We start from the raw sequence: 26,086 nt of genomic DNA on the forward strand, positions 1-26,086 counted from the left end.
TGAGGTGGCGACTTGTCCAGGATGTACCCCGCCTTCCGCCCGATTGTAGCTGAGATAGGCGCCAGCACCCCCCGCCACCCAAAAAGGGAATAAGCGGTAGAAAATGGATGGATGGATGGATGGGTTCAACATGGGGCTTCACGGTGGGAGAGGGGTTAGTGCGTCCGCCTCACAATACGAAAGTCCTGCAGTCCTGGGTTCAAATCCAGGCTCGGGATTTTTCCGTGTGGAGTTTGCATGTTCTCCCCGTGACTGCGTGGGTTCCCTCCGGGTACTCCGGCTTCCTCCCACCTCCAAAGAAATGCACCTGGGGATAGGTTGATTGGCAACACTAAATTGGCCCTAGTGTGTGAATGTTGTCTGTCTGGCTGTGTTGGCCCTGCGATGAGGTGGCGACTTGTCCAGGGTGTACCCCGCCTTCCGCCCGATTGTAGCTGAGATAGGCGCCAGCGACCCCAAAAGGGAATAAGCGGTAGAAAATGGATGAATGGATGGGTTCAACATGGGGTTTCACGGTGGCAGAGGGGTTAGTGAGTCCGCCTCACAATACGAAGGTCTTGCAGTCCTGGGTTCAATCCCAGGCTCGGGATCTTTCCGTGTGGAGTTTGCATGTTTTCCCCGTGAATGCGTGGGTTCCCTCCGGGTACTCCGGCTTCCTCCCACTTCCAAAGACATGCACCTGGGGATAGGTTGATTGGCAACACTAAATTGGCCCTAGTGTGTGAATGTTGTCTGTCTATCTGTGTTGGCCCTGTGATGAGGTGGCGACTTGTCCAAGGTGTACCCCGCCTTCCGCCCGATTGTAGCTGAGATAAGCGCCAGCACCCCCCGCCACCCCAAAAGGGAATAAGCGGTAGAAAATGGATGGATGGATGGGTTCAACATGGGGCTTCACGGTGGGAGAGGGGTTAGTGCGTCTGCCTCACAATACGAAAGTCCTGCAGTCCTGGGTTCAATCCCGGGCTCGGGATCTTTCTGTGTGGAGTTTGCATGTTCTCCCTGAGACTACGTGGGTTCCCTCCGGGTACTCCGGCTTCCTCCCACTTCCAAAGACATGCACCTGGGGATAGGTTGATTGGCAACACTAAATTGGCCCTAGTGTGTGAATGTTGTCTGTCTATCTGTGTTGGCCCTGCGATGAGGTGGCGACTTGTCCAGGGTGTACCCCGCCTTCCGCCCGATTGTAGCTGAGATAGGCGCCAGCGACCCCAAAAGGGAATAAGCGGTAGAAAATGGATGAATGGATGGGTTCAACATGGGGTTTCACGGTGGCAGAGGGGTTAGTGCGTCCGCCTCACAATACGAAAGTCCTGCAGTCCTGGGTTCAATCCCAGGCTCGGGATCTTTCTGTGTGGAGTTTGCATGTTTTCCCCGTGAATGCGTGGGTTCCCTCCGGGTACTCCGGCTTCCTCCCACTTCCAAAGACATGCACCTGGGGATAGGTTGATTGGCAACACTAAATGGTCCCTAGTGTGTGAATGTTGTCTGTCTATCTGTGTTGGCCCTGCGATGAGGTGGCGACTTGTCCAGGGTGTACCCCGCCTCCCGCCCGATTGTAGCTGAGATAGGCGCCAGCGCCCCCCGCCACCCCAAGAGGGAATAAGCGGTAGAAATTGAATGGATGGATGGATGGGTTCAACCTTTTGCAGCTACTACAGCTTCAACTCTTCTGGGAAGGCTGTCCACAAGGTTGCGGAGTGTGTTTATAGGAATTTTTCGATCATTCTTGTTATGAAATGTTCAAGGGTGTGACCTTGACTGGATTTGATGCAGAAACGGGAGGCAAGGTTGAATACAAAAAAAGGGAAAACATTTAATAAGTACAAAAAGGGGTAACAGTGTTATGATCCGATGGCCGGATCATACCATATTTCTCATTTTGTTCTTTCCTGTAGCACATTCTGTTGTTTGACCTGTTTTGCTCTGTCACCATGGTTGCATATTCTTTCCACCTGCTACTCTCGGTTTACACACACCTGTTTTGCTAATCACCTGCCTTATTTAAAGGGGAACATTATCACAATTTCAAAAAGGTTCAAAACAATACAAATCAGTTCCCAGTGGCTTGTTGTATTTTTTTGAAGTTTTTTTCCAAATGTTACCGGTCATGGAATATACCTAAAAAAAAGCTTTAAAGTGCTTGATTTTCGCTATTTGCGATGGGACAATCCATTTCCCTGTGACGTCACACAGTGCTGCCAATACAAACAATGGCAGCTACAACAGCAAGGTATAGCGACATTAGCTCGGATTCAGACTCGGATTTCAGCGGTTTAAGCGATTCAACAGATTACGCATGAGTATGAAAGTATTGAAGAAGTAACTATTGAGCGAATAGCTATTGACGCTATTCATAGCCATAGCATGGCCGAATAGCTGCGTTAGCATCGGCGGTAAAATGTGCGGACCAAACGATCAGGACTTTTGTATCTTTTGACACTGGAGCAACTTAAATCCGTCGGTTGGTAAGTGTTTTTTTTTCGTATTAATTGTGGGTGTTTTTTTTCTATATCTATCTATACCTAAACACAGTGTTACTGGTCAAACCGTGTGTCTTGTAACATTGGCCAAAAAATATTAAACATACTTGTTAAGTAAAAACTCTTACTCGATTTTAATGAATATTTAGGCCTACTACACTACTGTATTCTTAGACCTAGACTTAGACTTACACTTCCATTTTATTGTCATTCAAATATGAACTTTACAGTACAGATAAGAACGAAATTTCGTTGCATTAGGTCACGGTAGTGCAGAATAAAAGCTCAATAAAGTGCAGATATAAATAAATGGATATATTGCACTTTTGCATATGCATCCACGTTTATGGATATGTGTTATATTGTCTCTCTATATTCCGGCCAGTTAATCCATTTTTGGGGGGACTTGAGGGGATTAGTATGATGCGTTCAAGACTCTTACGTCCTGAGGGAAGAAGCTGTTACGGAACCTGGAGTTTCTGCTGCGGAAGCATTCTAAAAATATAGTTTGTGGAATTCCTCAGGGTTCTATAATTGGTCCTAAGTTATTTACAATTTTCATTAATGATTTTTGTGATGCATCAAGTTTCTTAACATTTTTTATGTTTGCTGATGACACAACCGTTCTTTGTTCTGGTAAAAATTTTAATGAACTTTTGGTAAAAATAGAACAAGAAATGACAGGGCTTAAAAACTGGTTTGATATGGATAAATGATCACTTAATATTGCTAAAACTAAATTTATGATAATTGGTACCAAAACTGAGGTATCTAATGAAGTAAATATTAAAATAAAGGGAGATAAAATTGAGGGTGTCTTTGATACTAAGTTTTTGGGAGTTATAATTGACTATAAATGATCATGGAGACAACATTATTATCGGACATCTCTAAAGGCAACACATGATGTGTCTACATTAGCTATATTAGCCTACTATCAAAGGCTGACACAAATATTCGTTGACAGAAATGCTGTATTTTAATTGAAATTTTACACATTTTTGCAACATTTGAAATCATTAGTAATGAGATAACTTCTGTAAACTACCGGATCAGAATGGCCAAAGGTATAGATGTGTGTGTCCCAAGTTTAAGGAAATGGCAGACTGTCTTCTTCTAATGGATTTATTAAAATGTTTGCAAGCTAGGTCACATTTGCTGTGGTCTGGAACAACATGGCATACAAACAACTATCGGAAATGCAGCCAATATTACATACAGATAATGTGTCATGAGACATGGAAATATAAATTAAATACACAGAGGACATTAGGAAAATGAAATGAGCTGAAATATACCTACAAATGAGACATAATGATGCAATATGTGTTACAGGGTCGACTATATAATGTAAATAATGTGTCTTATAATGTTAGATTAGATTAGATTAGATAGTACTTTATTCATTCCGTCAGGAGAGTTCCTTCAGGAAAATTAAAATTTTCAGCACAATCCCATTCAAGATCAGACAAACATTACAGGGAGACAGAACAGGATCGCTGACGGGTCTGCCGGCTTCCAGCGCCCCTTACAAAAAAAGATGAGATACAGGTAAACAATGTAGTATTATTTTTATAATTACACGGGCGGTATAGCTCGGTTGGTAGAGCGGCCGTGCCTGCAACTTGAGGGTTCCAGGTTCGATCCCAGCTTCCGCCATCCTAGTCACTGCCGTTGTGTCCTTGGGCAAGACACTTTACCCACCTGCTCCCAGTGCCACCCACACTGCTTTAAATGGAACTTAGATATTGGGTTTCACTATGTAAAGCGCTTTGAGTCACTAGAGAAAAGCGCTATATAAATATAATTCACTCCACTTCACTTCACATGTAAATGATATAAAAACAAAAATATCAAAAACACTTGGTGTTTTGTATAAAACTAAAGGATTACTTAATTATAATTCTTTGTTAACAATTTATTATACTTTGATACTTCCATACATGACATACTGTGTAAGAACTCTGGGGAACCACTTTTAAAACCATGATTAATGATATTGTTTTGCTGCAAAAAAAAAAAGCTGTACGGCTAATAAACAAAGCAGGATATCATGACCATACCCATCCATTATTTGTTCCATCAAAACTTATGAAATTTCAAGATATTGTTTATTATAAAATAACACGGATAATGTTCAAAGCAAAAATAAAATACTCTTCCAGAAGGAATTCAAAAATACTTCTCTCTACAGACCAGCAAATACAATCTAAGAGATGAATCGAAGTTTATTTTAGCAAAAGCAAGATTAGTTGTCAAACGTAGATGTTTATCTGTTCTCGGTGTTCATTTGTGGAATTCTGTTGGTAAAGAAATAAAAATGAGTGACTCAGTATTTAAGTTCAAAAAGAACATGTCACAATGTATTTTAGAAAGTTATGTGAACTATAAAATGTATGTTTGTTTGGTTAAAAGTTGTATTTAGAAGGTATGTATGTTTATCTAGTTACAAAAAGCCTCCGCTTGGGATGGTTTCCTGCTGGCTCCGCTGTGAACGGGACTCTCGCTGCTGTGTTTGGATCCGCTTTGGACTGGACTCTCGCGACTGTGTTGGATCCATTGTGGATTGAACTTTCACAGTATCATGTTAGACCCGCTCGACATCCATTGCTTTCCTCCTCTCCAAGGTTCTCATAGTCATCATTGTCACCGACGTCCCACTGGGTGTGAGTTTTCCTTGCCCTTATGTGGGCCTACCGAGGATGTCGTAGTGGTTTGTGCAGCCCTTTGAGACACTAGTGATTTAGGGGCTATATAAGTAAACATTGATTGATTGATTGAAAAAAGTGCATATGTGTGAGTACATATTTTTGTATTATTTGTTAAAGGGCAACTTAAATGTAAATGCTGAATGATTATATTTCTTTTTGTATTACAAAATTATTAGAAAAGGTAACTTAGTTGAATGTAAAAAAAAATTTATGTTGGGCATATAAGCTTTTTTGCTTCTGCCTGTTTCAGTCATGTTATTCATTTTTGGAATCGTGATCCATGTTTGAATATATTTTTGTTAGACTGAAAATAAACTGAACCGAACTAATGGTGATACTTGGAGAGTGTTTCCTGAGGTTGTTACGGTGGGGTCACATTTTACCGCGTGGATTGTTCTCCCAAGATGCAGACGGAAACTCCGGAGGCAAGGTGCAGGCAAGACAGTCATTTATTGTCCATAAATCAGTCAGGGTACAAAGAAAAGGAAAAACGTGACGATAGCCCGGTAAGCAAAGCTAAAGCTTAGCAAAAGATAAACAGGGGCATGAACAAGAAGAAATGTATGCAAAAGTAACTTGATGCAAACAAGACAGCCAGACTGAATGTGGCGAAAAACACAGGAAAAAGTAACTCTGATTAGGTGAGCGACCCCAACACTAATCAGAGACAGGTGAAACTAATCAGCACCCACGGTCCTTTTGTCCTCTTTGTGTAACTCAATGTTACACAAAGTTTTGTGATAACTTAGATGCAATTATTCTGACACTAACTTGATAGTCCTATGGGAATCTTGGGTTAGGAGGATTTAAACCGGCATGCCCATGTTTTTCAATCGCACCTGCAATGAATTAGCTGTGAATTTCAATGAGAACTGACAAAAATGCAATCAGCCACTCAATAAGTGAATCCATTCAAGCCTCCGAAACAACACTGTTCATTCCACCGGGCCGGAGTTACAAGTGCACGTGAGTCACAAACATTGAAAGTAGCCCACACAACCTGATTTTTTTTTTAATGGATTCTTGTTGGTTTGGTCAGCCTCTCTCGACACAACACACCATGCATGCATAGAAATAATGAGAAAAAAACAAAACAACATATGCACTTTTTGCTCGTAAGTAATTTATACCGCTTTCACCTTTGCTTGTTTGCATTTTTCATGTCAGCACATACGTAAAATACTCTCAGGGGACATTTTATTAGGCACAAAGAAACATGACATGAAGGGTATTCATTTAGGGCCAGTCCCAGTACATACCCCTACATTTTAGCCTTACCCATACATTTTGTGCTTTCCCTAATAATTAGGGATGCACCGAAATGAAAATTTGTGGCCGAAGCCGAATAAAATTTAAACGCTTGGCCGAAGGCCGAATACCAAATAATGAATGCAGTTTTTCACAATTTTTTTAATATTGCATAAATAGCCTAGAATAAATATTTAGACATGTTTTTCAAATAAAGTATTTTTTTATTGAATATTGACATTTTTTTAATATTCCAGTAGTCTTTGCTTTTCAAAAAAAGCACAGTTTTTCATTTATATTAGGCCTTCAAAGAAAACATGCATTCCAAAAAAAAATTGAAGTGCATTAAAGTGGATAAACCCACAACAAATGAATTATTGTCCTTTTGGCAAAAGTCTGCTTAGCCACAGTAGATATGCTAATAATGTAAACAGAAGGCTCAAGTAAATCTCAATAAGTGTGTGCTTGTAACCTCATACACTTATACAGGTACACAACATATCCCAACGTCACCACGTCACTGCACGTTGGTTGATTGCGTCACCGCGTCAAAAAATTGCGTCACACGCCACTATTCGGCCTTATTTTTAACTCATTCCACCGAAGGCCAAATGTGGCTTTTTTTTGCCATATTCGGCCGAATATATTCGGTTACCGATTAATCGGTGCATCCCTAGTAATAATAATAATCAATCAATCAATCAATGTTTACTTATATAGCCCTAAATCACCAGTGTCTCAAAGGGCTGCACAAACCACTACGACATCCTCGGTTGGCCCACATAAGGGCAAGGAAAACTCACACCCAGTGGGACGTCGGTGACAATGATGACTATGAGAACCTTGGAGAGGAGGAAAGCAATGGATGTCGAGCGGGTCTAACATGATACTGTGAAAGTTCAATCCACAATGGATCCAGCACAGTCGGGAGAGTCCAGTCCAAAGCGGATCCAACACAGCAGCGAGAGTCCCGTTCAAAAGCGGAGCCAGCAGGAAACCATCCCAAGCGGAGGCGGATCAGCAGCGCAGAGATGTCCCCAGCCGATACACAGGCAAGCAGTACATGGCCACCGAATCGGACCGGACCCACTCCACAAGCGAGAGTGGGACATAGGAGAAAAAGAAAAGAAACGGCAGATCAACTGGTCTAAAAAGGGAGTCTATTTAAAGGCTAGAGTATACAAATGAGTTTTAAGGTGAGACTTAAATGCTTATACTGAGGTGGCATCTCGAACTGTTACCGGGAGGGCATTCCAGAGTACTGGAGCCCGAACGGAAAACGCTCTATAGCCCGCAGACTTTTTTTGGGCTTTGGGAATCACTAATAAGCCGGAGTCCTTTGAACGCAGATTTCTTGCCGGGACATATGGTACAATACAATCGGCAAGATAGGATGGAGCTAGACCGTGTAGTATTTTATACGTAAGTAGTAAAACCTTAAAGTCACATCTTAAGTGCACAGGAAGCCAGTGCAGGTGAGCCAGTACAGGTGTAATGTGATCAAACTTTCTTGTTCTTGTCAAAAGTCTAGCAGCCGCATTTTGTACCAATTGTAATCTTTTAATGCTAGACATGGGGAGACCCGAAAATAATACGTTACAGTAATCGAGACGAGATGTAACAAACGCATGGATAATGATCTCAGCGTCTTTAGTGGACAGAATGGAGCAAATTTTAGCGATATTACGGAGATGAAAGAAGGACGTTTTAGTAACGCTTTTAATGTGTGACAATAATATTAATAATGATAATGGGATAGATTTATATAGCGCTTTTCTACTGCAATGTGTTACGTTTGGAACGCATATTGGTATTGTCTGGTGTGCCGTGGGAAATTAAGCAACTTTACCTAATTGGTCCCAAAAATTTTTGGGCAAATCAATAATCATAATTAAACTTGGACTTGGAGAAAGCATTCGACCGTGTCCCTCGGGAAGTCCTGTGGGGAGTGCTCAGAGAGTATGGGGTATCGGACTGTCTTATTGTGGCGGTCCGCTTCCTGTATGATCAGTGCCAGAGCTTGGTCCGCATTGCTGGCAGGAAGTCGAACACATTTCCAGTGAGGGTTGGACTCCGCCAAGGCTGTCCTTTGTCACCGATTCTGTTCATAACTTTTATGGACAGAATTTCTAGGCCCAGTCAAGGCGTTGAGGGGTTCCGGTTTGGTGACCGCAGGATTAGGTCTCTGCTTTTTGCAGATGATGTGGTCCTGATGGCTTCATCTGGCCGGGATCTTCAGCTCTCACTGGATCGGTTCGCAGCCGAGTGTGAAGCGACCGGAATGAGAATCAGCACCTCCAAGTCCGAGTCCATGGTTCTCGCCCGGAAAAGGGTGGAGTGCCATTTCCGGGCTGGGGAGGAGACCCTGCCTCAATTGGAGAAGTTCAAGTACCTAGGAGTCTTGTTCACGAGTGAGGGAAGAGTGGATCGTGAGATCGACAGGCGGATCGGTGCGGCTTATTCAGTAATGCGGACGTTGTACCGATCCGTTGTGGTGAAGAAGGAGCTGAGCCGGAAGGCAAAGCTCTCAATTTACCGGTCGATCTACGTTCCCATCCTCACCTATGGTCATGAGCTTTGGGTCATGACCGAAAGGATAAGATCACGGGTACAAGCGGCCGAAATGAGTTTGGGTCTCTCCCTTAGAGATAGGGTGAGAAGCTCTGTCATCCGGGAGGAACTCAAAGTAAAGCCGCTGCTCCTTCACATCGAGAGGAGCCAGATGAGGTGGCTCGGGCATCTGGTCAGGATGCCACCCGAACGCCTCCCTAGGGAGGTGTTTAGGGCACGTCCAACCGGTAGGAGGCCACGGGGAAGACCCAGGACACGTTGGGAAGACTATCTCTCCCGGCTGGCCTGGGAACGCCTCGGGATCCCCCGGGAAGAGCTAGACGAAGTGGCTGGAGAGAGGGAAGTCTGGGCTTCCCTGCTTAGGCTGCTGCCCCCGCGACCCGACCTCGGATAAGCGGAAGATTATGGATGGATGGATGGATAATCATAATAATGTGCCGTTATCTAGTGCCTGTGCTGTGTAGAGCTTGGCAGGGTAATCGTGTTATACTCCATATTAGTGTCAGGCTTTCCTCTGACAGTCTGACTACGTTTTAGTTTTTTTCCTCTGTGTTTAGTATTTCCTGTCCTTAGTTCCTGTCTAGTGCTCTTATTTTGGTTCGGCTTCCTGTCCGTCTCCCTGTGTCCTGTTTTCACTCACCTGCGGCTGATTTGGCATCTGGTCACACCTGGTGTCAATCAGCCAGCTCCTATTTTACCTGCTTTGTTCCTCCAGTCAGGGCTGGATCATTGTATTGTGGTGTCAATGTCATTTTCTACTTGTCATTCCTTACTGGTCGTGTGAATGCAGCGTAGCGGTAAGCTATATTTGCTAGTTGTTTTGTAGCTTACTGTTTTTTGTTCCCTGCTTCCGATTAGTTTGTTCATAGCCCTTAGTTTGTCATATCCGCCCACGTGCTTGCTTTTTGTTTGTACCCTTTGTTTGTTCTAGTCGTAGTATTTTATATTAAAATCATGTTTGCTCACTCCATGCCTGCCTCCATCTTTGCATCTTGGGGTTCGTCATCAAATAACTCCGACAATTAATAGGTGGTAGCAGGTAGTTCATTGCTTTGTAGAAGTCGGAACGCATCGAGGATGGTTTGTCGTGATCCCAATATGCAGAGCAAAGCGGGAGACAGGGTGCAGGTAAAAAGGTATGTAATGCTTAAACCAAAAATCAACTAAAAGCGAGTCCCACTAGGAAAAGGCACTGAAACATAGTGATGGCCAGATACATTTACTCCGTTACATTTACTTGAGTAACTTTTGGGATTAATTGTACTTCTAAGAGTAGTTTTTATGCAACATACTTTTACTTTTACTTGAGTATATTTATAGCGAAGAAACGCTACTTTTACTTCACTCCATTTATCTACATTCAGCTCGCTACTCGCTACTTTTTTTGTAATCGATCTATTAATGTTTGTTTTGGTTTTTCAAAGTAGGATATACGCTTGCCTGCGTTTCACCAATCAAATGCGGTCACGGGTGACGTTGGACCAATCAAACAGAACCAGGCGGTCACATGACCGTCACCCGTAAAACCCGACTCAAACAAGTTGTAAAACTTATCGGGGTGTTACCATTTAGTGGTCAATTGTACGGAATATGTACTGTACTGTGAACTCTACTAATACAAGTTTCAATCAAAGTGTAAAGGAAAAAAACAGACTTTTTATTTCAAACGTACTTCCCGTCAAAAGCCTAAAGACTGATCGCACAGTTCCTGTCTTCACAATAAAAGTGCCGCTCCATCGCGCCTGCGCTAACAAAATAAGAGTCTCCGAAAGCCAGCGCAAACAAGCGAGCAAGCTACGCTACGGAGTTCGCCGCCAATATATTTAATGTAAAGTGTATAAAAACGAATAAGAAAGCTGGACCAAAAACCGACTTTCATGTGGTATTAGACAGAAAGGAAGAACTTTTTTTCTCCTCCATTTGAAAACGTGGACGGTATCAGCAATACTGTCTGATTCCAATCAATGCAAGTCATCAGAATCAGGTAATACACCAACTTATATTCTTGTCTTCATGAAAGATAGGAATCTATATGTTAAACATGCATGTATATTCATTAAAACACCTTTAACATGTCAACAAAAACGGCAAAATAAATAAATATAAATTATATATAAATGTATGTATGTACTGTATATATATATATATATATGTGTGTATGTATATGTATATATGAGGTAGATCACCTCGACTTGGTCATTTATTAAGTAATTGATTAACGTTGAACAACTTATTGGGGTGTTACCATTTAGTGGTCAATTGTACGGAATATGTACTGTACTGTGCAATCTACTAATAAAAGTTTCAATCAATCAATCAATCAATCAATCAATCAATCAATGCCTATTGAGCCTATGGTGCTGTTAAGTTATTGTGGCTCAATGTGCCTTCATTTTTATTTTATTTTAATGTACTATTATTTAATATATATTATTGTTTTAGTTGCTTAAGAGATATTCTTGGCTCTGAATTTGCTTGTTGCCATTTTTTATGTTTTGTGCATTACTTGTTGCCGTAATCATTAAACAAACAGGTTACTCATCAGTTACTCAGTACTTGAGTCGTTTTTTCACAACATACTTTTTACTTTTACTCAAGTAATTATTCGGGTGACTACTCCTTACTTTTACTTGAGTGATAAATCTCTAAAGTAACAGTACTCTTACTTGAGTACAATTTGTGGCTACTCTACCCACCTCTGGTGATGGCTATGTAAAACAAAAGTAAAACTGAACTGGCTACAAAGTCAACAATAATAGAATGCTGGACGACAGCAAAAACTTACAGCGTGTGGAGTAAAGACGGCGTTCACACATCCGTACATGACTTGACAATCAACAATGTCCCCACAATGAAGGATCGCGTACGCACAACTTAAATAGTCTCGATTGAGAAAACAAATCAGTTGCGGGGAATAACACTCGAAGGAGGGCGTGAAGCTGCTACTGGAGAACACCAATAAAACAGGAAAGGTCACCAAAATAACAGTGCAAGACAGGAACTAAAGCACTACACACAGGAAACAACAACAAACTCAAAATAAGGCACGACAACCTGGTGGAGTTTCGGGTTAGGCGTGTCTTAATGAAATTAAACAATGGATGTCCGCTAACTTTTTGCAACTCAACGCCAAAAAAACGGAAATGCTGATTATCGGTCCTGCTAGACACCGAACTCTATTTAATAATACAACTCTAACATTTGACAACCAAACAATTAAACAAGGCGACACTGTAAAGAATCTGGGTATTATCTTCGACCCAACTCTCTCCTTTGAGGCACTCATTAAAAGCGTTACTAAAACGGCCTTCTTTCATCTCCGTAATATCGCTAAAATTCGCTCCATTCTGTCCACTAAAGACGCTGAGATCATTATCCATGCGTTTGTTACGTCTCGTCTCGATTACTGTAACGTATTATTTTCGGGTCTCCCCATGTCTAGCATTAAAAGATTACAGTTGGTACAAAATGCGGCTGCTAGACTTTTGACAAGAACAAGAAAGTTTGATCACATTACGCCTGTACTGGCTCACCTGCACTGGCTTCCTGTGCACTTAAGATGTGACTTTAAGGTTTTACTACTTACGTATAAAATACTACATGGTCTAGCTCCATCCTATCTTGCCGATTGTATTGTACCATATGTCCCGGCAAGAAATCTGCGTTCAAAGGACTCCGGCTTATTAGTGATTCCCAAAGCCCAAAAAAAGTCTGCGGGCTATAGAGCGTTTTCCGTTCGGGCTCCAGTACTCTGGAATGCCCTTCCGGTAACAGTTCGAGATGCCACCTCAGTAGAAGCATTTAAGTCTCCCCTTAAAACTCATTTGTATACTCTAGCCTTTAAATAGACTCCCTTTTTAGACCAGTTGATCTGCCGTTTCTTTTCTTTTTCTTCTATGTCCCACTCTCCCTTGTGGAGGGGGTCCGGTCCGATCCGGTGGCCATGTACTGCTTGCCTGTGTATCGGCTGGGGACATCTCTGCGCTGCTGATCCGCCTCCGCTTGGGATGGTTTCCTGCTGGCTCCGCTGTGAACGGGACTCTCGCTGCTGCGTTGGATCCGCTTTGGACTGGACTCTCGCGACTGTGTTGGATCCATTGTGGATTGAACTTTCACAGTATCATGTTAGACCCGCTCGACATCCATTGCTTTCCTCCTCTCCAAGGTTCTCATAGTCATCATTGTCACCGACGTCCCACTGGGTGTGAGTTTTCCTTGCCCTTATGTGGGCCTACCGAGGATGTTGTGGTGGTTTGTGCAGCCCTTTGAGACACTAGTGATTTAGGGCTATATAAGTAAACATTGATTGATTGATTGATTGATTTTCTGCTGGTAGTTATGAAAAAAAAATGTGTCTTGACTCAAAAAAGGTTGAAAACCACTGCCCTAGAGCCTAGGAAGCGAGGGAGTGCTGCAGTGACTGTGCTGCCGTCCCTCAGGATTAATGAGACCTCGGCGGCAGCACCCTGTCTGACACCTGTCACCCGTCTTGTAAGGTACCCTTCTTTTTTTTTTTACCCCGGTTTACCCAAACGTAAACCAAAGAACTGGCAGCCGTGTGAGACAGCAAGTTCGCGTTTGACCCGCCTTGAATGAAGACCGTCACATAATACGAGGGGCGCGAAGTCGGGTCAAATTAAGGTTACAGCTGTGTGGGTGTGAACACGTCACGCTCTTAGTCGAGGTAATGGAAATAAATGGTGTGTAGTGAGAGGAAGCAACGTGTGGTGTGTGGAGCCACAGTGCAGCTGTGCTTATTAAAAAAAGAAGATAACATCGCCTTCATTAGAAAGTGCCTCTCGGAGGATATGTTTACAAATGTTGGCATTTAAATGTTCATTGTTTCCTTGTAAGATAACTCTTGAACATCTGGTTTCATTACAAACCCTGTTTCCATGAGTTGGGAATTTGTGTTAGATGTAAATATAAACAGAACACAATGATTTGCAAATAATTTTCAATCCATATTCAGTAGAATGCACTACAAAGAAAATATATTTAATGTTCAAACTCACAATCTTTTGCAAATAATAATATGTTAATTGAGTTGTGGGGGTGACATTCATATGTTCTCAATATTCAGGGTTTTATCATTCATAGAAAACATTTAAATTCCATTCCGTTTTTAAGGCGGTCTGTCATAACGTTTTTAGCATTCATTTATAGTAACTTGTAGGGGTCTCTGTGATCATGTTTTGGTTTAAGTCATGTTCTGTTTGACCTTTGGACTCTTTAAGTTCCTGTTATTTTCACTCCCTTGTTTTGTTTCCATGGTTACCCATTAGTTTCACCTGTTGCTCATTTGGACACACGCACCTATGTAATCATGTCACTGTTATTTAAGCCTGTCTTTTTCTGTTGGTCGGCCTGATGACATGAACTCTGTTACCCCTGTTTACCTCTGATGACTTCTGCTACCCTTGTTACCATAGTTCCATGCCAAGTGAGTTTTGTCTAGTTTTATGTCTCAGTAAGTGTTTTCGTTTTCATGTTCATAGCTTTAGCCCAAGTGCTAGTTTATTGTTTTCAAAGCCAAGTTTGTTCTTCCGCCTTGTGCGCGCCTTTTGTTTGTTCATTTTGTTAGTGTTAAAATAAATGATGTCTTTACCTTCACGCCATATCCACTCCAACTTTACTTGCATCTCAGGAAAACAAACACCCCAAAGTCCACATATACGGGTGTAAGTATAGTGCCGTGATACTAATGAATCATATTCGGTACCATACCGCCTCTAAAAAGTACTCGTCCGCCACACAAAAAAAGAAGATAAGTGCCTCTCTGAGGATTTGTTTACAAATGTTGGCATTTAAATGTTCATTATTTCCTTGTAAGCCAACTCTTGAACATCTGGTTTCATTACAAACCCTGTTTCCATATGAGTTGGGAAATTGTGTTAGATGTAAATATAAGCGGAATACAATGATTTGCAAATCATTTTCAACCCATATTCAGTTGAATGCACTACAAAGAAAAGATATTTGATGTTCAAACTCATAATCTTTGTTTTTTTTTGTGCAAATAATAATATGTTAATTGAGAGGGGGGTGACATTCATATGTTCTCAATATTCAGGGTTTTATCATTCATAGAAAACATTTAAATTCCATTCCGTTTTCAAGGCGGTCTGTCATAACGTTTTTAGCATTCAATTATAGTAAATTGTAGGGTTGTCTGTGATCATGTTTTGGTTTAAGTCATGTTCTGTTTGACCTTTGGACTCTTTAAGTTCCTGTTATTTTCACTCCCTTGTTTTGTTTCCATGGTTACCCATTAGTTTCACCTGTTGCTCATTTGGACACACGCACCTATGTAATCATGTCACTGTTATTTAAGCCTGTCTTTTTCTGTTGGTCGGCCTGGCGACATGAACTCTGTTACCCCTGTTTCCCTCCGATGACTTCTGCTACCCTTGTTACCATAGTTCCATGCCAAGTGAGTTCTGTCTATTTTTATGTCTCAGTAGGTGTTTTCGTTTTCATGTTCATAGCTTTAGCCCAAGTGCTAGTTTATTGTTTTCAAAGCCAAGTTTGTTCTTCCGCCTTGTGCGCGCCTTTTGTTTGTTCATTTTGTTAGTGTTAAAATAAATGATGTCTTTACCTTCACGCCATATTCACTCCAACTTTACTTGCATCTCAGGAAAACAAACACCCCAAAGTCCACATTTACGGGTATAAGTATAGTGCCGTGATACTAATGAATCATATTCGGTACCATACCGCCTCTGAAAAGTACTGGTCCGCAAACACAAAAAAAGAAGATAACATCGCCTTCATTAGAAAGTGCCTCTCGGAGGATTTGTTTACAAATGTTGGCATTTAAATGTTCATTGTTTCCTTGTAAGCCAACTCTTGAACATCTGGTTTCATTACAAACCCCGTTTCTATATGAGTTGGGAAATTGTGTTAGATGTAAATATAAACGGAATACAATGATTTGCAAATAATTTTCAATCCCTATTCAGTAGAATGCACTACAAAGAAAATATATTTGATGTTCGAACTCATAATCTTTGTTTATTCTTTTTGCAAATGATAATATGTTGATTGAGTTGGGGGGGTGACGTTCATTTGTTCTCAATATTCAGGGTTTTATCATTCATGGAAAACATTTAAATTCCATTCCGTTTTTAAGGCGGTCTGTCATAACGTTTTTAGCATTCATTTATAGTAACTTGTAGGGTTGTCTGTGATCATGTTTTGGTTTAAGTCATGTTCTGTTTGACCTTTGGACTCTTTAAGTTCCTGTTATTTTCACTCCCTTGTTTTGTTTCCATGGTTACCCATTAGTTTCACCTGTTGCTCATTCGGACACACGCACCTATGTTATCATGTCACTGTTATTTAAGCCTGTCTTTTTCTGTTGGTCGGCCTGGCGACATGAACTCTGTTACCCCTGTTTACCTCCGATGACTTCTGCTACCCTTGTTACCATAGTTCCATGCCAAGTGAGTTTTGTCTAGTTTTATGTCTCAGTAAGTGTTTTCGTTTTCATGTTCACAGCTTTAGCCCAAGTGCTAGTTTATTGTTTTCAGAGCCAAGTTTGTTCTTCCGCCTTGTGCGCGCCTTTTGTTTGTTCATTTTGTTAGTGTTAAAATAAATGATGTCTTTACCTTCAGGCCATATCCACTCCAACTTTACTTGCATCTCAGGAAAACAAACACCCCAAAGTCCACATTTACGGGTATAAGTATAGTGCCGTGACGCTAATGAATCATATTCGGTACCATACCGCCTCTGAAAAGTACTGGTCCGCAAACACAAAATAAGAAGATAACATCGCCTTCATTAGAAAGTGCCTCTCTGAGGATTTGTTTACAAATGTTGGCATTTAAATGTTCATTGTTTCCTTGTAAGCCAACTCTTGAACATCTGGTTTCATTACAAACCCCGTTTCTATATGAGTTGGGAAATTGTGTTAGATGTAAATATAAACGGAATACAATGATTTGCAAATAATTTTCAATCCATATTCAGTAGAATGCACTACAAAGAAAATATATTTAATGTTCAAACTCACAATCTTTTGCAAATAATAAAACGTTAATTGAGTTGTGGGAGTGACGTTCATATGTTCTCAATATTCAGGGTTTTATCATTCATAGAAAACATTTAAATTCCATTCCGTTTTTAAGGCGGTCTGTCATAACGTTTTTAGCATTCAATCATAGTAACTTGTAGGGTTGTCTGTGATCATGTTTTGGTTTAAGTCATGTTCTGTTTGACCTTTGGACTCTTTAAGTTCCTGTTATTTTCACGCCCTTGTTTTGTTTCCATGGTTACCCATTAGTTTCACCTGTTGCTCATTTGGACACACGCACCTATGTAATCATGTCACTGTTATTTAAGCCTGTCTTTTTCTGTTGGTCGGCCTGGCGACATGAACTCTGTTACCCCTGTTTACCTCTGATGACTTCTGCTACCCTTGTTACCATAGTTCCATGCCAAGTGAGTTTTGTCTAGTTTTATGTCTCAGTAAGTGTTTTCATGTTCATAGCTTTAGTCCAAGTGCTAGTTTATTGTTTTCAAAGCCAAGTTTGTTCTTCCGCCTTGTGCGCGCCGTTTGTTTGTTCATTTTGTTAGTGTTGAAATAAATGATGTCTTTACCTTCACGCCATATCCACTCCAACTTTACTTGCATCTCAGGAAAACAAACACCCCAAAGTCCACATTTACGGGTATAAGTATAGTGCCGTGACGCTAATGAATCATATTCGGTACCATACCACCTCTGAAAAGTACTGGTCCGCAAACACAAAATAAGAAGATAACATCGCCTTCATTAGAAAGTGCCTCTCTGAGGATTTGTTTACAAATGTTGGCATTTAAATGTTCATTGTTTCCTTGTAAGCCAACTCTTGAACATCTGGTTTCATTACAAACCCCGTTTCTATATGAGTTGGGAAATTGTGTTAGATGTAAATATAAACGGAATACAATGATTTGCAAATAATTTTCAATCCCTATTCAGTAGAATGCACTACAAAGAAAAGATATTTGATGTTCGAACTCATAATCTTTGTTTATTCTTTTTGCAAATGATAATATGTTGATTGAGTTGTGGGGGTGACGTTCATTTGTTCTCAATATTCAGGGTTTTATCATTCATAGAAAACATTTAAATTCCATTCCGTTTTCAAGGCGGTCTGTCATAACGTTTTTAGCATTCAATTATAGTAACTTGTAGGGTTGTGTGTGATCATGTTTTGGTTTAAGTCATGTTCTGTTTGACCTTAGGACTCTTTAAGTTCCTGTTATTTTCACTCCCTTGCTTTGTTTCCATGGTTACCCATTAGTTTCACCTGTTGCTCATTCGGACACACGCACCTATGTTATCATGTCACTGTTATTTAAGCCTGTCTTTTTCTGTTGGTCGGCCTGGCGACATGAACTCTGTTACCCCTGTTTACCTCCGATGACTTCTGCTACCCTTGTTACCATAGTTCCATGCCAAGTGAGTTTTGTCTAGTTTTATGTCTCAGTAAGTGTTTTCGTTTTCATGTTCACAGCTTTAGCCCAAGTGCTAGTTTATTGTTTTCAGAGCCAAGTTTGTTCTTCCGCCTTGTGCGCGCCTTTTGTTTGTTCATTTTGTTAGTGTTAAAATAAATGATGTCTTTACCTTCAGGCCATATCCACTCCAACTTTACTTGCATCTCAGGAAAACAAACACCCCAAAGTCCACATTTACGGGTATAAGTATAGTGCCGTGACGCTAATGAATCATATTCGGTACCATACCACCTCTGAAAAGTACTGGTCCGCAAACACAAAATAAGAAGATAACATCGCCTTCATTAGAAAGTGCCTCTCTGAGGATTTGTTTACAAATGTTGGCATTTAAATGTTCATTGTTTCCTTGTAAGCCAACTCTTGAACATCTGGTTTCATTACAAACCCCGTTTCTATATGAGTTGGGAAATTGTGTTAGATGTAAATATAAACGGAATACAATGATTTGCAAATAATTTTCAATCCCTATTCAGTAGAATGCACTACAAAGAAAAGATATTTGATGTTCGAACTCATAATCTTTGTTTATTCTTTTTGCAAATGATAATATGTTAATTGAGAGGGGGGTGACGTTCATTTGTTCTCAATATTCAGGGTTTTATCATTCATAGAAAACATTTAAATTCCATTCCGTTTTCAAGGCGGTCTGTCATAACGTTTTTAGCATTCAATTATAGTAACTTGTAGGGTTGTCTGTGATCATGTTTTGGTTTAAGTCATGTTCTGTTTGACCTTTGGACTCTTTAAGTTCCTGTTATTTTCACTCCTTTGTTTTGTTTCCATGGTTACCCATTAGTTTCACCTGTTGCTCATTCGGACACACGCACCTATGTTATCATGTCACTGTTATTTAAGCCTGTCTTTTTCTGTTGGTCGGCCTGGCGACATGAACTCTGTTACCCCTGTTTACCTCCGATGACTTCTGCTACCCTTGTTACCATAGTTCCATGCCAAGTGAGTTTTGTCTAGTTTTATGTCTCAGTAAGTGTTTTCGTTTTCATGTTCACAGCTTTAGCCCAAGTGCTAGTTTATTGTTTTCAGAGCCAAGTTTGTTCTTCCGCCTTGTGCGCGCCTTTTGTTTGTTCATTTTGTTAGTGTTAAAATAAATGATGTCTTTACCTTCAGGCCATATCCACTCCAACTTTACTTGCATCTCAGGAAAACAAACACCCCAAAGTCCACATTTACGGGTATAAGTATAGTGCCGTGACGCTAATGAGTCATATTCGGTACCATACCACCTCTGAAAAGTACTGGTCCGCAAACACAAAATAAGAAGATAACATCGCCTTCATTAGAAAGTGCCTCTCTGAGGATTTGTTTACAAATGTTGGCATTTAAATGTTCATTGTTTCCTTGTAAGCCAACTCTTGAACATCTGGTTTCATTACAAACCCCGTTTCCATATGAGTTGGGAAATTGTGTTAGATGTAAATATAAACAGAATACAATGATTTCCAAATCATTTTCAACCCATATTCTGTAGAATGCACTACAAAGAAAAGATATTTGATGTTCAAACTCAAAATCTTTGTTTTTTTTGTGCAAATAATCATTAACTTAGAATTTCATGGCTGCAACCTGTGCCAAAGTAGATGGGAAAGGGCATGTTCACCACTGTGTTACATCACCTTTTCTTTTAACACAGTTGCCCAACTCATATGGAAACAGGGTTTGTAAAAGACAACTTGAAGGTTCCGTCATCCTCGTCACAGCCCTTGTGTCCTTGGGCGACACACCTCACCCGCCTTACTCCCGATGGGTCTTGGTTCGAACCCATCAGGAGCATAATGCTTTAAGTCTGTTTTCTTCTTGATGTTGACAGGCAAAAGAAGAAATCTTGTGTATGCTGTGGCATTTTTGCTTTCATGGTAGCTGTGTCTCCTTTCAGGAGCTCCGTCCATGCCGTCGACAAAGTCTGGGTCCTGGAGCTCCAGCCGGCACTGTACACCGCATTGTGTGTGTGTGTGTGTGTGTGTGTGTGTGTGTGTGTGTGTGTTGTCACTCACTCACTCAGTCTCAGTGGACATCATCAGTCTCTTTGGCAGTGGCGGCTGGCGGGGCCCAAAGTGACAGCTGAGTGCTGCAGGACTGAGTCCGCGATGCTTAATGAAACCAGGTGTCATTCACACATTTGAAGTGCTTTTTTACGCTCCTCAACAAGGAGATCTTTTCTCCCTCTCTTTACCCGACGGGGAAACTCCGAAATGCCAGCAGCAGTGGCAGCCATCGGACGCAAACCCTGGTCTTTTTCAGCCTTTTTTTCTGCTGAGGCTGCAGTAATTATTTCATGCATCAAGCGTCTAGAGTTTGAGAGCGGTCACACTTTATTGTTTGATATGTTGGAACTCAGGTGAAGATGATCTGTTCTATGATTTGAATGCATAAACACACTCCAGCTTGGTTGAAAGACCGCGATGATTTATGTTGTTAATATTCAAAGTTCAGTGCTTCGGGCGGCTGACTCACCTTGAGGGTAGACGACTGAGAGGCAGAAGGCGCACTTCAACACTTTGATGAACACACCTCGCTCCGCTTTTCCTCCTCATCACAGCAAATTCCCCCGTTCCCGTTTCTGACTTTTTATCAGGCACTTACAGACATCAGCCTGCGCTTTGAAAATGGAGTGAATAAATCTACTGTACATTTTTGAGTGAAGGTGGACTTAACTTGTCCAGTTTCACCTCATGCTTTTTTTAAATTGTAATTGTGCTAACGAAGGATTCTGATGCGTCATCTATGTTGCTGCTCCTCGATTTTAACGCTGCTTTCGATACCGTCGATCATAATATTTTATTAGAACGTATCAAAACACGAATTGGTATGTCAGACTTAGCCCTGTCTTGGTTTAACTCTTATCTTACTGATAGGATGCAGTGTGTCTCCCATAACAATGTGACCTCGGTCTACGTTAAGGTAACGTGTGGAGTTCCCCAGGGTTCGGTCCTTGGCCATGCACTCTTCAGCATCTACATGCTGCCGCTAGGTGACATCATACGCAAATACGGTGTTAGCTTTCACTGTTATGCTGATGACACCCAACTCTACATGCCCCTAAAGCTGACCAACACGCCGGATTGTAGTCAGTTGGAGGCGTGTCTTAATGAAATTAAACAATGGATGTCCGCTAACTTTTTGCAACTCAACGCCAAAAAAATTGAAATGCTGATTATCGGTCCTGCTAGACACCGAACTCTATTTAATAATACAACTCTAACATTTGACAACCAAACAATTAAACAAGGCGACATGGTAAAGAATCTGGGTATTATCTTCGACCCAACTCTCTCCTTTGAGTCACACATTAAAAGCGTTACTAAAACGGCCTTCTTTCATCTCCGTAATATCGCTAAAATTCGCTCCATTCTGTCCACTAAAGACGTTGAGATCATTATCCATGTGTTTGTTACATCTCGCCTCGACTACTGTAACGTATTATTTTCGGGTCTCCCCATGTCTAGCATTAAAAGATTACAGTTGGTACAAAATGCGGCTGCTAGACTTTTGACAAGAACAAGAAAGTTTGATCACATTACACCTGTACTGGCTCACCTGCACTGGCTTCCTGTGCACTTAAGATGTGACTTTAAGGTTTTACTACTTACGTATAAAATACTACAGGGTCTAGCTCCATCCTATCTTGCCGATTGTATTGTACCATATGTCCCGGCAAGAAATCTGCGTCCAAAGGATTCCGGCTTATTAGTGATTCCCAAAGCCCAAAAAAAGTCTGCGGGCTATAGAGCGTTTTCATTTCGGGCTCCAGTACTCTGGAATGCCCTCCCGGTAACAGTTCGAGATGCCACCTCGGTAGAAGCATTTAAGTCTCACCTTAAAACTCATTTGTATACTCTAGCCTTTAAATAGACTCCCTTTTTAGACCAGTTGATCTGCCGTTTCTTTTCTTTTTCTTCTATGTCCCACTCTCCCTTGTGGAGGGGGTCCGGTCCGATCCGGTGGCCATGTACTGCTTGCCTGTGTATCGGCTGGGGACATCTCTGCGCTGCTGATCCGCCTCCGCTTGGGATGGTTTCCTGCTGGCTCCGCTGTGAACGGGACTCTCGCTGCTGTGTCGGATCCGCTTTGGACTGGACTCTCGCGGCTGTGTTGGATCCATTATGGATTGAACTTTCACAGTATCATGTTAGACCCGCTCGACATCCATTGCTTTCCTCCTCTCCAAGGTTCTCATAGTCATCATTGTCACCGATGTCCCACTGGGTGTGAGTTTTCCTTGCCCTTATGTGGGCCTACCGAGGATGTCGTGGTGGTTTGTGCAGCCCTTTGAGACACTAGTGATTTAGGGCTATATAAGTAAACATTGATTGATTGATTGATTATTATTTATGATATGCCTTTTTTTTTTTTTCATTTTTATTTTGACAGAATATCGAATCATAGGCAATTGTGGAATGTCTATTTTAATGTCTGGCCCTGTTATTACCGTATTTCCTTGAATCGCCGCCGGGGCGCTAATTAATTTAAAACCTCTTCTCACCCCGGCGCTTACCAAAGGCATGCGGTAAATTTAGGACTGCGCTCAGTCTCCTTGGACATATCATCGCTCATCCATGCGGACTGGACACTGGCTGAGAGTGGAGTTGGTTGTCTTGGTTGCTTTGTTGGGTCTGCTCCTGTCTCTGGCCATCCTCCCTCCTCCCCAGCGGACAATGGCGTGGAACACCACAGAGGCCACCACAGTGGATATGTTTCTTTTACTTTTTATTCATAGCTTTTTTTTATTTTTTTTTATTTTTATATTTTAGTTTAATCTTCTATTCTTTTCTCCCATCCCCCCCGCTGTTTACCTGTATGTCATCTTTTTTGTAAGGGGCGCTGGAAGCCGGCAGACCCGTCAGCGATCCTGTTCTGTCTCCCTGTAATGTTTGTCTGATCTTGAATGGGATTGTGCTGAAAATTGTAATTTTCCTGACGGAATAAATAAAGTACTATCTAATCTAATCTAATCTGTCTATGTAGAAGTGTCTGGTTGTATCTGCTGCTTTAATGTCTTTGATGTCCTCTGTGTTCTTTGATGTTTGATGTTTCCCTCTTACACACATGGAAGAGGGATGTGTACTATGGCTATGAGTTGTTGTTTTTTTTTCCCTTGGCCTCAGTCTGCACCCCCTCTCCAGGGCCCAGGCTAAGACCGATTTTTTTATTTTATTTTAATCTTCTATTTTATTCTCTCCCCCCCTTGTTTACCTGTATCTCATCTTTTTTGTAAGGGGCGCTGGAAGCCGGCAGACCCGTCAGCGATCCTGTTCTGTCTCCCTGTAATGTTTGTCTGATCTTGAATGGGATTGTGCTGAAAATTGTAATTTTCCTGACGGAATAAATAAAGTACTATCTAATCTATCTAATCTAATCTAATCTATAAATTTGAGTGTGATGTAAGGATACCATCATGAAAAGCACATTTAATTTAAAAAAAAACGTTATTATGGTCTTACCGTTACTTATAAATGAAGTTCATGCGCAGGTCCTTCTGATCAATCGATAACTTGTTTATAGAAGTCTTCCTTATCTTACTTCAGTTTTTAAAGTCTCTCTGTCTCGATGGAGATCTTCCTTTATTACAGGGGTCGGGAACCTTTTTGGTTCAGAGAGCCATGAAAGCCAAATATTTCAAATTGTATTTCCGTGAGAGCCTTATATTTTTTAAACACTGAATACAACTAAACGCGTGCATTTTTAAGTAAGACCTGTCATTCCTTTGTGATCATGTTCTGTTGTGTTTTTGACTCCATTAGTTCCTGTTATTGCGCACCCTGGTTTGTTTTTGTTTCCATGACTACCAATCAGTTCATCCGTTTTCACGACTCACACACCGGATTCACTTAAACTCATGTACCTGTTGTCAATCACCACGTCACCATTTAAGCCTGCAGTTGCCAGGCAGTCAGCCTGGCGACATCACCTTCTACTCTATCACCTCCTACACACCTACGTTATCCATGCCGATGATCCATGCTCTTCCTCGGTCCAAGTAACTTTTTCATGCCATAGTTTGTAAGTTTTATTTTATGTTCATAGTTCTCCCATTGTGCTAGTTTTAGTTTTCATAGCCAAGTTTTTAACTTCCACTGAGAGCGCCTTTTGTTTATACCCTTTGTTTCTGTAATATTTTTGAATTAAGATTAAAGATGTCATTACCTTCACGCCATGTCCGTTTTAATCGTTTTGCACCACAGGAAAACAAACCACACCATAGTCCAGGTCTTGACAAGACCAACATTTTTAGAGTATAATAAGTCTCTTTTATTTTAAATTTCACCAATAATACATTTTATACTTTTTACCATTAATGCGACATCTTGAACAGGTGCGATAGAAAACGGATGGTTGGATTAAAATGCATTAAAATGTTTTATAATTTGAACGTTATTTTTAACACTGTGATTAAAATCGTAATTATTAAGTACTTATCGTGTTAAACAATGTCAGCTAAGATTTATCTGAGAGCCAGATGTAGTCATCAAAAGAGCCACATCTGGCTCTAGAGCCATAGGTTCCCTACCCCTGCTTTATTACCTCCTGCTTGGATTGAAAGTCCAGTTTAGAAAACGGTTTTATTTTAGATATGTAATCCTCCATGTTAAAAGTGCAAGCGAGAGGAAAAAATAATCTTGCTGCTTGTTGTCACTTCTTCTGCAGCCGAGTAGTCGCAAGAAGGATCACTAGCGCCCTCTACCACCAGGAGGCAGGAGTCATTTAATGACTCATATTTGACACACGCAGCTATGGTATATTAAAAATAACATAACTGCTTACTGTTTTTTTTAGCATATTCAATAGCTTGGACCTTAAATCCTACTGATTAGCTCTTAAGCTTCTATCCCTTTATGTGACGTGATTCTAGAAATGCGCTAATAAAAAAAACATTTTGCGAAACGAGCCAGCGGTAATGCTAAGCATGCGCTAATTATTTTGCCAAACGATTTTGACCCGTCAGTAATTCTTAGCAGTTCAAAGAAATACGGTAATCAGTGTTTGGTGCCTAGTGGTACCGGTACCGACATTATTTCACTACTTTTCAATACTTTTCGAAATAAAGGGCACCACAATTTTTTTTATAATTGGCTTTATTTTAACAAAAAATCTTACCGTACATAAAACATATGTTCCTTATTGCAAGTTTATATCCTTAAATAAAGTAGTGAACATATCAAGGCGTGGACTATGGTGTGGTTTGTTTTCCCGAGGTGCAAAGCGGCTGGATCGGACAGGATGTGAAGGTAACGACATGATTTAATCTTAACTCAAAAAAAGGAACAAACGAAAGGCGCTCACAGGAGGTAGAAAAACTTGGCTATGAAACTAAACTGTTACTACAACATAAACTACGGACATAAAACAAAACTTGCAAACTAAGGCATGAATAACAAAACTAACGAGAAAAGAGCATGGATCACCAGCATGGAGCAAGGGTGTGTAGAGGATGATGTCGCCAGGCTGACTGCCTGGCAACTACAGGCTTAAATAGTGTTGTGGTGTTTGAAAACAGGTGCGTGAGTTCAAATGAATCAGGTGCATGAGTCGTGAGGACAGGTGAACTGATTGGTA

The 26,086-nt window shown here is 41.0% G+C and overlaps 1 long non-coding RNA gene across 2 annotated transcripts in view; it reads left to right on the forward strand.

The window, feature by feature from the left end:
* The window catches only part of LOC133558752 (uncharacterized), a 52,684-nt gene extending 29,469 nt beyond the window's left edge, over positions 1-23,215 (forward strand). For both annotated transcript variants that reach the window (XR_009807979.1, XR_009807981.1), the window contains one exon: positions 23,033-23,215. This is a non-coding gene — a long non-coding RNA (uncharacterized LOC133558752). The remainder of the gene's footprint in view (positions 1-23,032) is intronic.
* The last annotated feature ends 2,871 nt before the right edge of the window (positions 23,216-26,086 follow it).

The sequence above is a fragment of the Nerophis ophidion genome, linkage group LG09 (assembly GCF_033978795.1).
Source record: "Nerophis ophidion isolate RoL-2023_Sa linkage group LG09, RoL_Noph_v1.0, whole genome shotgun sequence".
NCBI classification, from domain to species: Eukaryota; Metazoa; Chordata; class Actinopteri; order Syngnathiformes; family Syngnathidae; genus Nerophis; species Nerophis ophidion.